This window comes from Schistocerca gregaria, chromosome 8 (genome assembly GCF_023897955.1).
Source record: "Schistocerca gregaria isolate iqSchGreg1 chromosome 8, iqSchGreg1.2, whole genome shotgun sequence".
In the NCBI taxonomy this organism is placed as follows: domain Eukaryota; kingdom Metazoa; phylum Arthropoda; class Insecta; order Orthoptera; family Acrididae; genus Schistocerca; species Schistocerca gregaria.
In genome coordinates, this window is record NC_064927.1 from 225,385,112 (window position 1) to 225,394,077 (window position 8,966).

General features: G+C 46.2%; 1 non-coding gene across 1 annotated transcript; it reads right to left on the reverse strand.

The window, feature by feature from the left end:
* Nucleotides 1-3,701: 3,701 nt before the first annotated feature.
* Trnat-agu (transfer RNA threonine (anticodon AGU)) lies at nt 3,702-3,773 on the reverse strand. Its single transcript has one exon. It is a non-coding gene; the product is annotated as a tRNA-Thr (tRNA).
* Nucleotides 3,774-8,966: the final 5,193 nt, after the last annotated feature.

The window sequence follows — 8,966 nt, forward strand, 5'->3', positions numbered from 1 at the left end:
AAGAAGAGCTCATACCTCTTAAGATATGCGTTTTAGAGTCATATGTTTACTATTGTATTGTATTTTATTGTATGTCAACTGGGGGCCTAGAAACGACGAAGAGGCTCCATCCCCACCGCAGCCGCAGTGGTCCACAACCCCACGACAACTACCTCAGTCCACTTCATCCCTCCGCCACCCCACACCGAACCACTCATTCAGGGCTAGGGAACGTCTCACACCAGACGAGTGTAACCCCTATGTTTGCGTGGTAAGGTAATAGTGGTGTATGTGTACGTGGAGAACTTGTCTGCGCAGTAATCGCCGACATAGTGTAGCTGAGGCGAAATAAGGGGGACCAGCCCGCATTCACCGAGACAGATGAAAAACCCCTAAAAACCGTCCACAGACGGGCCGGCTCACTGCACCTCGACACAAGTCCGTCGGGCGGATTCGTGCCGGGGACCAGGCTCTCCTTCCCAATCCGATGTTTACTATACTTCTTGCTTCGAATGATCGTCCCTACCATATCAAGAAATATGGGCCATTCCTGGGACAACCTACAAATACAGAGTGACAGTTATTGAAGTCTATGAAAAAAAGTAAATTAATTACAAACAACGGTGTGCACGCACTTTGTTCAACATGTAAACGTCACTACAGATACTAGGATTTAGGTTATGAAGTGTTCGATTCCCTGCCGTCATAGGCGATGATGCGACGCAAACGAATAACGAAATTCTGCATAGCCCGCTGAAGTATTGGAACATCGATGCTGTTGATGTCCTCCTGAATAGCTGTTTTCATCTCAGCAATGGTTTTGGGGTTATTGCTGTACACCTTGTCTTTAATATAGCCCCACAAAAAGGAGTCACCTGTGCTCAGATCCGGAGAATATGGCGGGCAATCGAGGCCCATGCCAGTGGCCTCTGGGTACCCGACCCAGAATGCGGTCCCGAAAGTCCTCCTCCATTCTTCTGCTTCGACGAGGTCGAGCTCCGTATTGCATGTACCACATCTTGTCGAAATCAGGATCACTTTGGATAATGGGGATGAAATCATCTTTCAAAACCTTCAAGTACCTTTCGGTAGTCACCATGCCATCAAGGAATATCGCACCGATTATTCCGTGACTGGACATTACACATCACACCGTCACCCAATGAGGGAGAAGAGATTTCACGATCGCGAGATGCGGATTCTCAGTCCCCCAAATGCTGATGGCCACGGAGTTACTTGTGTAACTTGTCGCTAAGCCATAGATATCTATGGTTGCCTTTAATCGTAATAAAAGCCCCTAATACTTTCTTTTCACATTTTAAAGTTTTCTTTGCGATGTTTTACTGTTTTGTCTGTCATGTGATATTGTTTTTAAATAGGTTGGCTGAAATTTGCATACTGAATATTTTCGTATGAGCCGTATTCCAGTGTTAGCAGGTGGAAGCGCTGCAGCTACAGCCTTCATGGCAGAAAGTATAAGTGCAATGACTGACAGTTTGTTGAAATGTAATTGTAATGACCGATTTCTAAGTTACAAGCATTACAATTTCTGAAGGTGGCAGGGGTAAAATACAGGGAGCAAAAGGCTATTTACAATTTGTACAGAAACCAGATCGCAGTCAAGAGAGTCGATTGGCATGAAAGGGAAGCAGTGGTTGGGAAAGGAGTGAGACAGGGTTGTAGCCTCTCCCCGATGTTATTCAATCTGTATATTGAGCAAGCAGTAAAGGAAACAAAAGAAAAATTTGGAGTAGGTATTAAAATTCACGGAGAAGAAGTAAAAACTTTGAGGTTCGCCGACGACATTGTAATTCTGTCAGAGACGGCAAAGGACTTGGAAGAGCAGTTGAACGGAATGGAAAGTGTCTTGAAAGGAGGATATAAGATGAACATCAACAAAAGCAAAACGAGGATAATGGAATGCAGTCAAATTAAATCGGGTGATGCTGAGGGAATTAGATTAGGAAATGAGAGACTTAAAGTAGTAAAGAAGTTTTGCTATTTAGGAAGTAAAATAACTGATGGTGGTCGATGTAGAGAGGATATAAAATGTAGAATGGCAATGGCAAGGAAAGCGTTTCTGAAGAAGAGAAAGTTGTTATCATCGAATATACACTCCTGGAAATTGAAATAAGAACACCGTGAATTCATTGTCCCAGGAAGGGGAAACTTTATTGACACATTCCTGGGGTCAGATACATCACATGATCACACTGCCAGAACCACAGGCACATAGACACAGGCAACACAGCATGCACAATGTCGGCACTAGTACAGTGTATATCCACCTTTCGCAGCAATGCAGGCTGCTATTCTCCCATGGAGACGATCGTAGAGATGCTGGATGTAGTCCTGTGGAACGGCTTGCCATTCCATTTCCACCTGGCGCCACAGTTGGACCTGCGTTCGTGCTGGACCTGCAGACCGCGTGAGACGACGCTTCATCCAGTCCCAAATATGCTCAATGGGGGACAGATCCGGAGATCTTGCTGGCCAGGGTAGTTGACTTACACCTTCTAGAGCACGTTGGGTGGCACGGGATACATGCAGACGTGCATTGTCCTGTTGGAACAGCAAGTTCCCTTGCCGGTCTAGGAATGGTAGAACGATGGGTTCGATGACGGTTTGGATGTACCGTGCAAAATTCAGTGTCCCCTCGACGATCACCAGAGGTGTACGGCCAGTGTAGGAGATCGCTCCCCACACCATGATGCCGGGTGTTGGCCCTGTGTGCCTCGGTCGTATGCAGTCCTGATTGTGGCGCTCACCTGCACGGCGCCAAACACGCATACGACCATCATTGGCACCAAGGCAGAAGCGACTCTCATCGCTGAAGACGACACGTCTCCATTCGTCCCTCCATTCACGCCTGTCGCGACACCACTGGAGGCGGGCTGCACGATGTTGGGGCGTGAGCGGAAGACGGCCTAACGGTGTGCGGGACCGTAGCCCAGCTTCATGGAGACGGTTGCGAATGGTCCTCGCCGATACCCCAGGAGCAACAGTATCCCTAATTTGCTGGGAAGTGGCGGTGCGGTCCCCTACGGCATTGCGTAGGATCCTACGGTCTTGGCGTGCATCTGTGCGTCGCTGCAGTCCGGTCCCAGGTCGACGGGCACGTGCACCTTCTGCCGACCACTGGCGACAACATCGATGTACTGTGGAGACCTCACGCCCCACGTGTTGAGCAATTCGGCGGTACGTCCACCCGGCCTCCCGCATGCCCACTATATGCCCTCGCTCAAAATCCGTCAACTGCACATACGGTCGCGGCATGCTACCAGTGTTAAAGACTGCGATGGAGCTCCGTATGCCACGGCAAACTGGCTGACACTGACGGCGGCGGTGCACAAATGCTGCGCAGCTAGCGCCATTCGACGGCCAACACCGCGGTTCCTGGTGTGTCTGCTGTGCCGTGCGTGTCATCATTGCTTGTACAGCCCTCTCGCATTGTCCGGAGCAAGTATGGTGGGTCTGACACACCGGTGTCAATGTGTTCTTTTTTCCATTTCCAGGAGTGTAGATTTATGTATCAGGAAGTCGTTTCTGAAAGTATTTGTTTGGAGTGTAGCCATGTATGGAAGTGGAACATGGACGATAACTAGTTTGGACAAGAAGAGAATAGAAGCTTTCGAAATGTGGTGCTACAAAAGAATGCTGAAGATAGATCACGTAACTAATGAGGAGGTATGATCGAAGCAGACTAAATCAATTAAAATTTGTGCCGCAGCCAGGACTCGAACCCGGGTCTTCTTGCTTACTAGGCAGATATGCTACCACTACACCACCGAGGCACTATAGCAGACATAGCTGCACGAACTACCTAGGTCGAGTTCCCTCCCCAACACAAACTTTAATTCATTTTCCCTTAATATTGTCACTATTGCCAGGGCTCGCCGGTATTGGCGAGCTACCCAGCATTGGACGTAGCGGGACGTCTGCTGTACCATATGGTGATCTTCTCAGATCTTATAATTAAATGTGTCCTTTGAGACTCCTGTCTCGTTATTATCTCACGATAATATATATATATATATATATATATATATATATATATATATATATATATATATATAAATACCGGCGAGCCCTGGCAATAGTGACAATATTAAGGGAAAATGAATTAAAGTTTGTGTTGGGGAGGGAACTCGACCTAGGTAGTTCGTGCAGCTATGTCTGCTATAGTGCCTCGGGGGTGTAGTGGTAGCATATCTGCCTAGTAAGCAAGAAGACCCGGGTTCGAGTCCCGGCTGCGGCACAAATTTTAATTGATTTAGTCTGCTTCGATCATATTTGATCATTATCGTGAGATAATAACGAGACAGGAGTCTCAAAGGACACATTTAATTATAATGAGGAGGTATTGAACAGGATTGGGGAGAAGAGAAGTTTGTGGCACAACTTGACTAGAAGAAGGGATCGGTTGGTAGGACATGTTTTGAGGCATCAAGGGATCACAAATTTAGCATTGGATGGCAGCGTGGAGGGTAAAAATCGTAGAGGGAGACCAAGAGATGAATACACTAAGCAGATTCAGAAGGATGTAGGTTGCAGTAGGTACTGTTAGATGAAGAAGCTTGCACAGGATAGAGTATCTTGGAGAGCTGCATCAAACCAGTCTCAGGACTGAAGACAACAACAACAACAACAACAACAAAGCATTACCTGCTAAGAGTCCATAAGTAGCAATAGTTCCTTGTAATCGATATGAGAGTGCATATTCCTGGAAGACATATGAGAGTATGTACAGCACTTGGTGGTCCAAGTTTTGTGGTGTGAGGAGGCACAGTGTTACATGGACGTACTGACCTCCATATCCTTGAGCGCAGTAGACTCACCAGTCAACGCTACTTTGACACTGTACTCCTTCACTGTGTGCGTCTTTTCAGGCGTGCATTCGGCGCTGACTTCATTTTTACGGTTCCGTATGCCAATCGCAAAAATGAAACCCTTACAGGTGCAGTTTGTTGTCTGTAAGTCTGTCTCTCCGTCTCTTAAAATCCCTTTTTCTCAAGAACGGATAGACGTTTCAACCTGAAATTTATCTCAAATACTAAGGTCTACGGTTCCTTGGAGATGTAAAAAATTTAAATATCTAAGTCAGTGCAGTCAAAGACATGAGCATTTGTGTCACATATTTCGAAACTCCCAAACTCACTCATCAAAACATATAGGATACTTCCCTGACATAGAATCATGAAGTTTGGCAAGAAGTAATGTTTTAACAAGTAAAGGAAAAAAATCCGAAAATTGTTAATTTGTAATTATATCACACATTATATATTTTTTACCATTTGTTATTCGTGTGTTTGTGTGTCCATCTCTTAAGACCCCATTTGGTCAGTAACAGGTAGAGGCATCAAGTTGAAATTTATGACAAGTACGAGGTCCAGTCAGTAGCGAAATGGAAACCACAGTGAAAATCAAAAATGTTTTATTTGAAGCAGTTTCCTACACCTTCCAGCTACTTCTCTACATAGTTGCCGCACCGACTTAGACATCTGTCACGGCACTGCACCAACTTTCCAATACCCTCGTCATAGAATAGAGCCATTTGTTCCTTCTGCCACTTCTCTACGCCACAATTCAATGTCTGTGACAAAATGTTGTGTTCATAACCAGTAGCTCATGTGACCAAAGATGAACATCAGAGGTAGCCAAGTCTGGGCTGTATGGTGAGCGATCAGACACTCCCCATCGAAAACGTTGCAAGGGCGTCCTCATCGCCACTGCAGCGTGCGGCCAAGAATTATCATGAAGAAGGAAACACATGACAGGTACGTTATGTGGGGCTGCATAAAATCAGGCGCAACCTCGCATCGGGCACCCGTGTTGGCAGAGACACTGCTCTTATAGCCATCATTACGCGTTCACTGTGTGCTCAGAACTGAAAAGAGCAGTGTAATGCAATCGTCAGGCATGCTAGAGACACTGCCCACCGCATCTGTGCAAAGCTTCAGCGGATTTTCACAGTCGTTTCCATTTCACGATCTGTCGGACCTTGCTATTCAACTAGCCCTCGTACTAAAGTCTGCAGTACCTAGGCAGTGTAAAAAATTTAAGCATATAAATCGATGCAATAAAAATAAGGCCATTCATGGTATACATTTTGAATCACGCAAACACACTCATCAGAAATTACAGATGAAATATCTATGTACATGATTAATTTTGTAGAGAACCTTCAGAGCGCGAATCCTTCTTGCGCTTGTATGGTTTTTATGGATGAAAATGCTCGACTGCATCCAACAGCACAGGTGAAGGAGCTCTTGCAACGAGAGGATAATCAGGAAATGGAGTGACCTGTCTGTTCCCCCAATTGAACTCCCATCGAACATGAGTGGAACACGTACGGGAGATGACCTGCAGCACATTCACATTTACCAACAACCATCCAGCAGTTGTCAACCGCACTTATGGAGAAATGTAAAGCCCTATCACAACAACTCCTTACGAACTTGTGGCCAACATGGGAGCATGGATTGCCATCCGTCGTGATCACACACCCTATTAAGAACCACGTTCCTCCTTTTGCAATGTCCGCAGACCATGATGAATCGTGATGACTTTAGTGTTATTACTGTCTCTGAATGAAAGTGTTATCTCTGTTCGTTTCACTGCATATTTCAATTATCTTCTGTGATACACTGTAGCAGTTCTTTCTACATAGGGTCCAAGTTTCATCGAGCTATGTTGCTTGGCAGTGACACATCACGTGAAAGTTACTTTCGTCATTAAATGTTTAAATTTTGTAGACCAGGGTATTTAGGGGTAATACGAAGAAGCGGCTGAAATGGAACGATCACATAAAATATCGGTACTAGGAAAGGTGAAAGGAACATTAAGATTTGTTGGACATGTACTGGGTAAGAACAGTGCATCTGCAAGACGCTTGTGTGACCATTTCTAACGCATTGTCCAGCGCTTTTGGTCGTTATCAAGTATGCATCGCAACAGACATCAAACGAAATCAAGTTCGACTAACAGGTCGGTATAGCCCGTATCAGAATGCAGTAGAGATCTTCGGGGAACTGAAACGGGAATCCACGGAAGAAAAGCGACCTAGTTCTCTCGAAAGCATGATAGGTAACTTTAGATAATCTGTATTCGAGGGATTCTGTCATTTTCCCTGGCTCAATACATCACTTTAATAGTACGGAAAACTGGTAATATTGGAATGGACACTCTCCGCAGTGTGATGTACAATGGGGATGCAGAGTGTATCAGCTGTTTCAAAGACTCGGCATCAAACGGCTAGGAGTAGTAGATGACATCATGCGAAACAACTTTAGTTAGAGACGAAATGTTCGTTTACTTTTCTGGGGGATGCTAGGTGTCTCTTGTTATTGCTTATGCCCCCGAGAGGCGGCACACTCTTTGGAGCATAAATGCAATGTGTGTTGCCTTCAGTCCAGTTATCTGCTAGGTGAGGAAGGGGTGGGTCAAGTTCCTGATTTCCTTCTAAAATATCTTTCTCCGCTTACGGTCACTTATTCTTACAGATTTCTTGTTGAAAAATCGCTCTGTCAATTTTCTCTGATAATTAGTATACAGACGGAGTACACCTAGTTACTAGACCTTGCTATATCGGTGACGTCTCGTCTTCCCAGAGCCGGCGAAAACACACATATATTAGTATGGGATGCAGCCTACACAGACGGCAACGCAGGGGCAGACTCTGGCATCCAATCGCTCGTACAGAAGGGAATACTGTCCTAGGAAACGTTTCCCCACGCCTGCTTGACCTGTTCACGTAGTTCTGTAGGAGTTGATGGTTCACGAGTCACACGAGTGACTTCTCGTACCATCATGTCCCACACGTACTCCCACAAGTCCGGAGAGCATGCTGGGCAGAGAAGTTGGAACAACACATCGACTTCCTGCTGCAGGGCTAACAAAAGAACGAGTCTAACACCATTCTGAACGTACCGAGTGCTGGTTAGCATTCACTCCAGAAACACCAAAGGTGAACGAGAGTAGTAGCTTATCGCATTCAGGACCATAAGGCGTGGGGGGATCAACATGTCTAGAACGAATGCACTCTACGAGACAGCGCTCACCAGGTCTACGTTGTAAGCACAAAGAGCCATTACTGGCTTGCAGGCAGAATCTGCTTTCATCGCTGAAGACCACGGCGCGCAATTCCATCTTCCAAGTGATCCTCGAGCTATGCACGCCGGTGCTCTGACGTGAGCGGAAGACATGATAGAGCTGTGTGTGTGCATAGTCTCACTGCTAATAATCGGTTCGCAACACTTCGTGTTGACACGTCTGGGCTCACAAGCCCTCTTACCTCTTACCTGGGCTGTGGTAGCTTTTCTATCTGCCACCGCTGCCCTAACAGCACGACGCTCCCGACTGGCGTCCGTGCTGTGTGGACGTCCAGAACATCGTCTACAGGTGTGAGAATGTTCTCGTCATCACTGACACCAACATCGACGCATAACGAGCATGGCGCGTCCAATTTGTGGGACGTCTTTCCGAAAGGACTATTCCGGCACTCGGAAAGCTACGATTTGACCGCTTTCAAACTCGCTCAGTTGGAGTGTGTCTCCGTGGCATGGCTGACTGCCTGCTTCAGATTTTTGCGCTACACTGAACTTTCTGGCTGTAAGCATTCCCTGTTAAAGTGTAGACGCTGATCGCACTCTGGTAGCTATGTCAGTTATCTGTTATCTGTTAGCGAACGACGCTGAAATCATTATCAGTACAACTACTATCCGATAGATGGCACATGCTGTCATCGGATCAAAATCGACGTCTTCTTTACAGGTACAATAATCTTTCCCCCCGCAGTGTATATGTCTACCTACGAGCTCTGATTTTTCTTGTTGTCGTGGTTCGTTAAACAGTTAGCTCCAAACACCGCTTGTGTAAATTATTGCAATATCGCTTCGTGAAGAGAACATCGCCTTTCCTCCTCCCCCCCCCCCCCCCCCCCGTACCGATTCGCATTTGTTTTTACGAAGCACCTCTGTAATAACTAC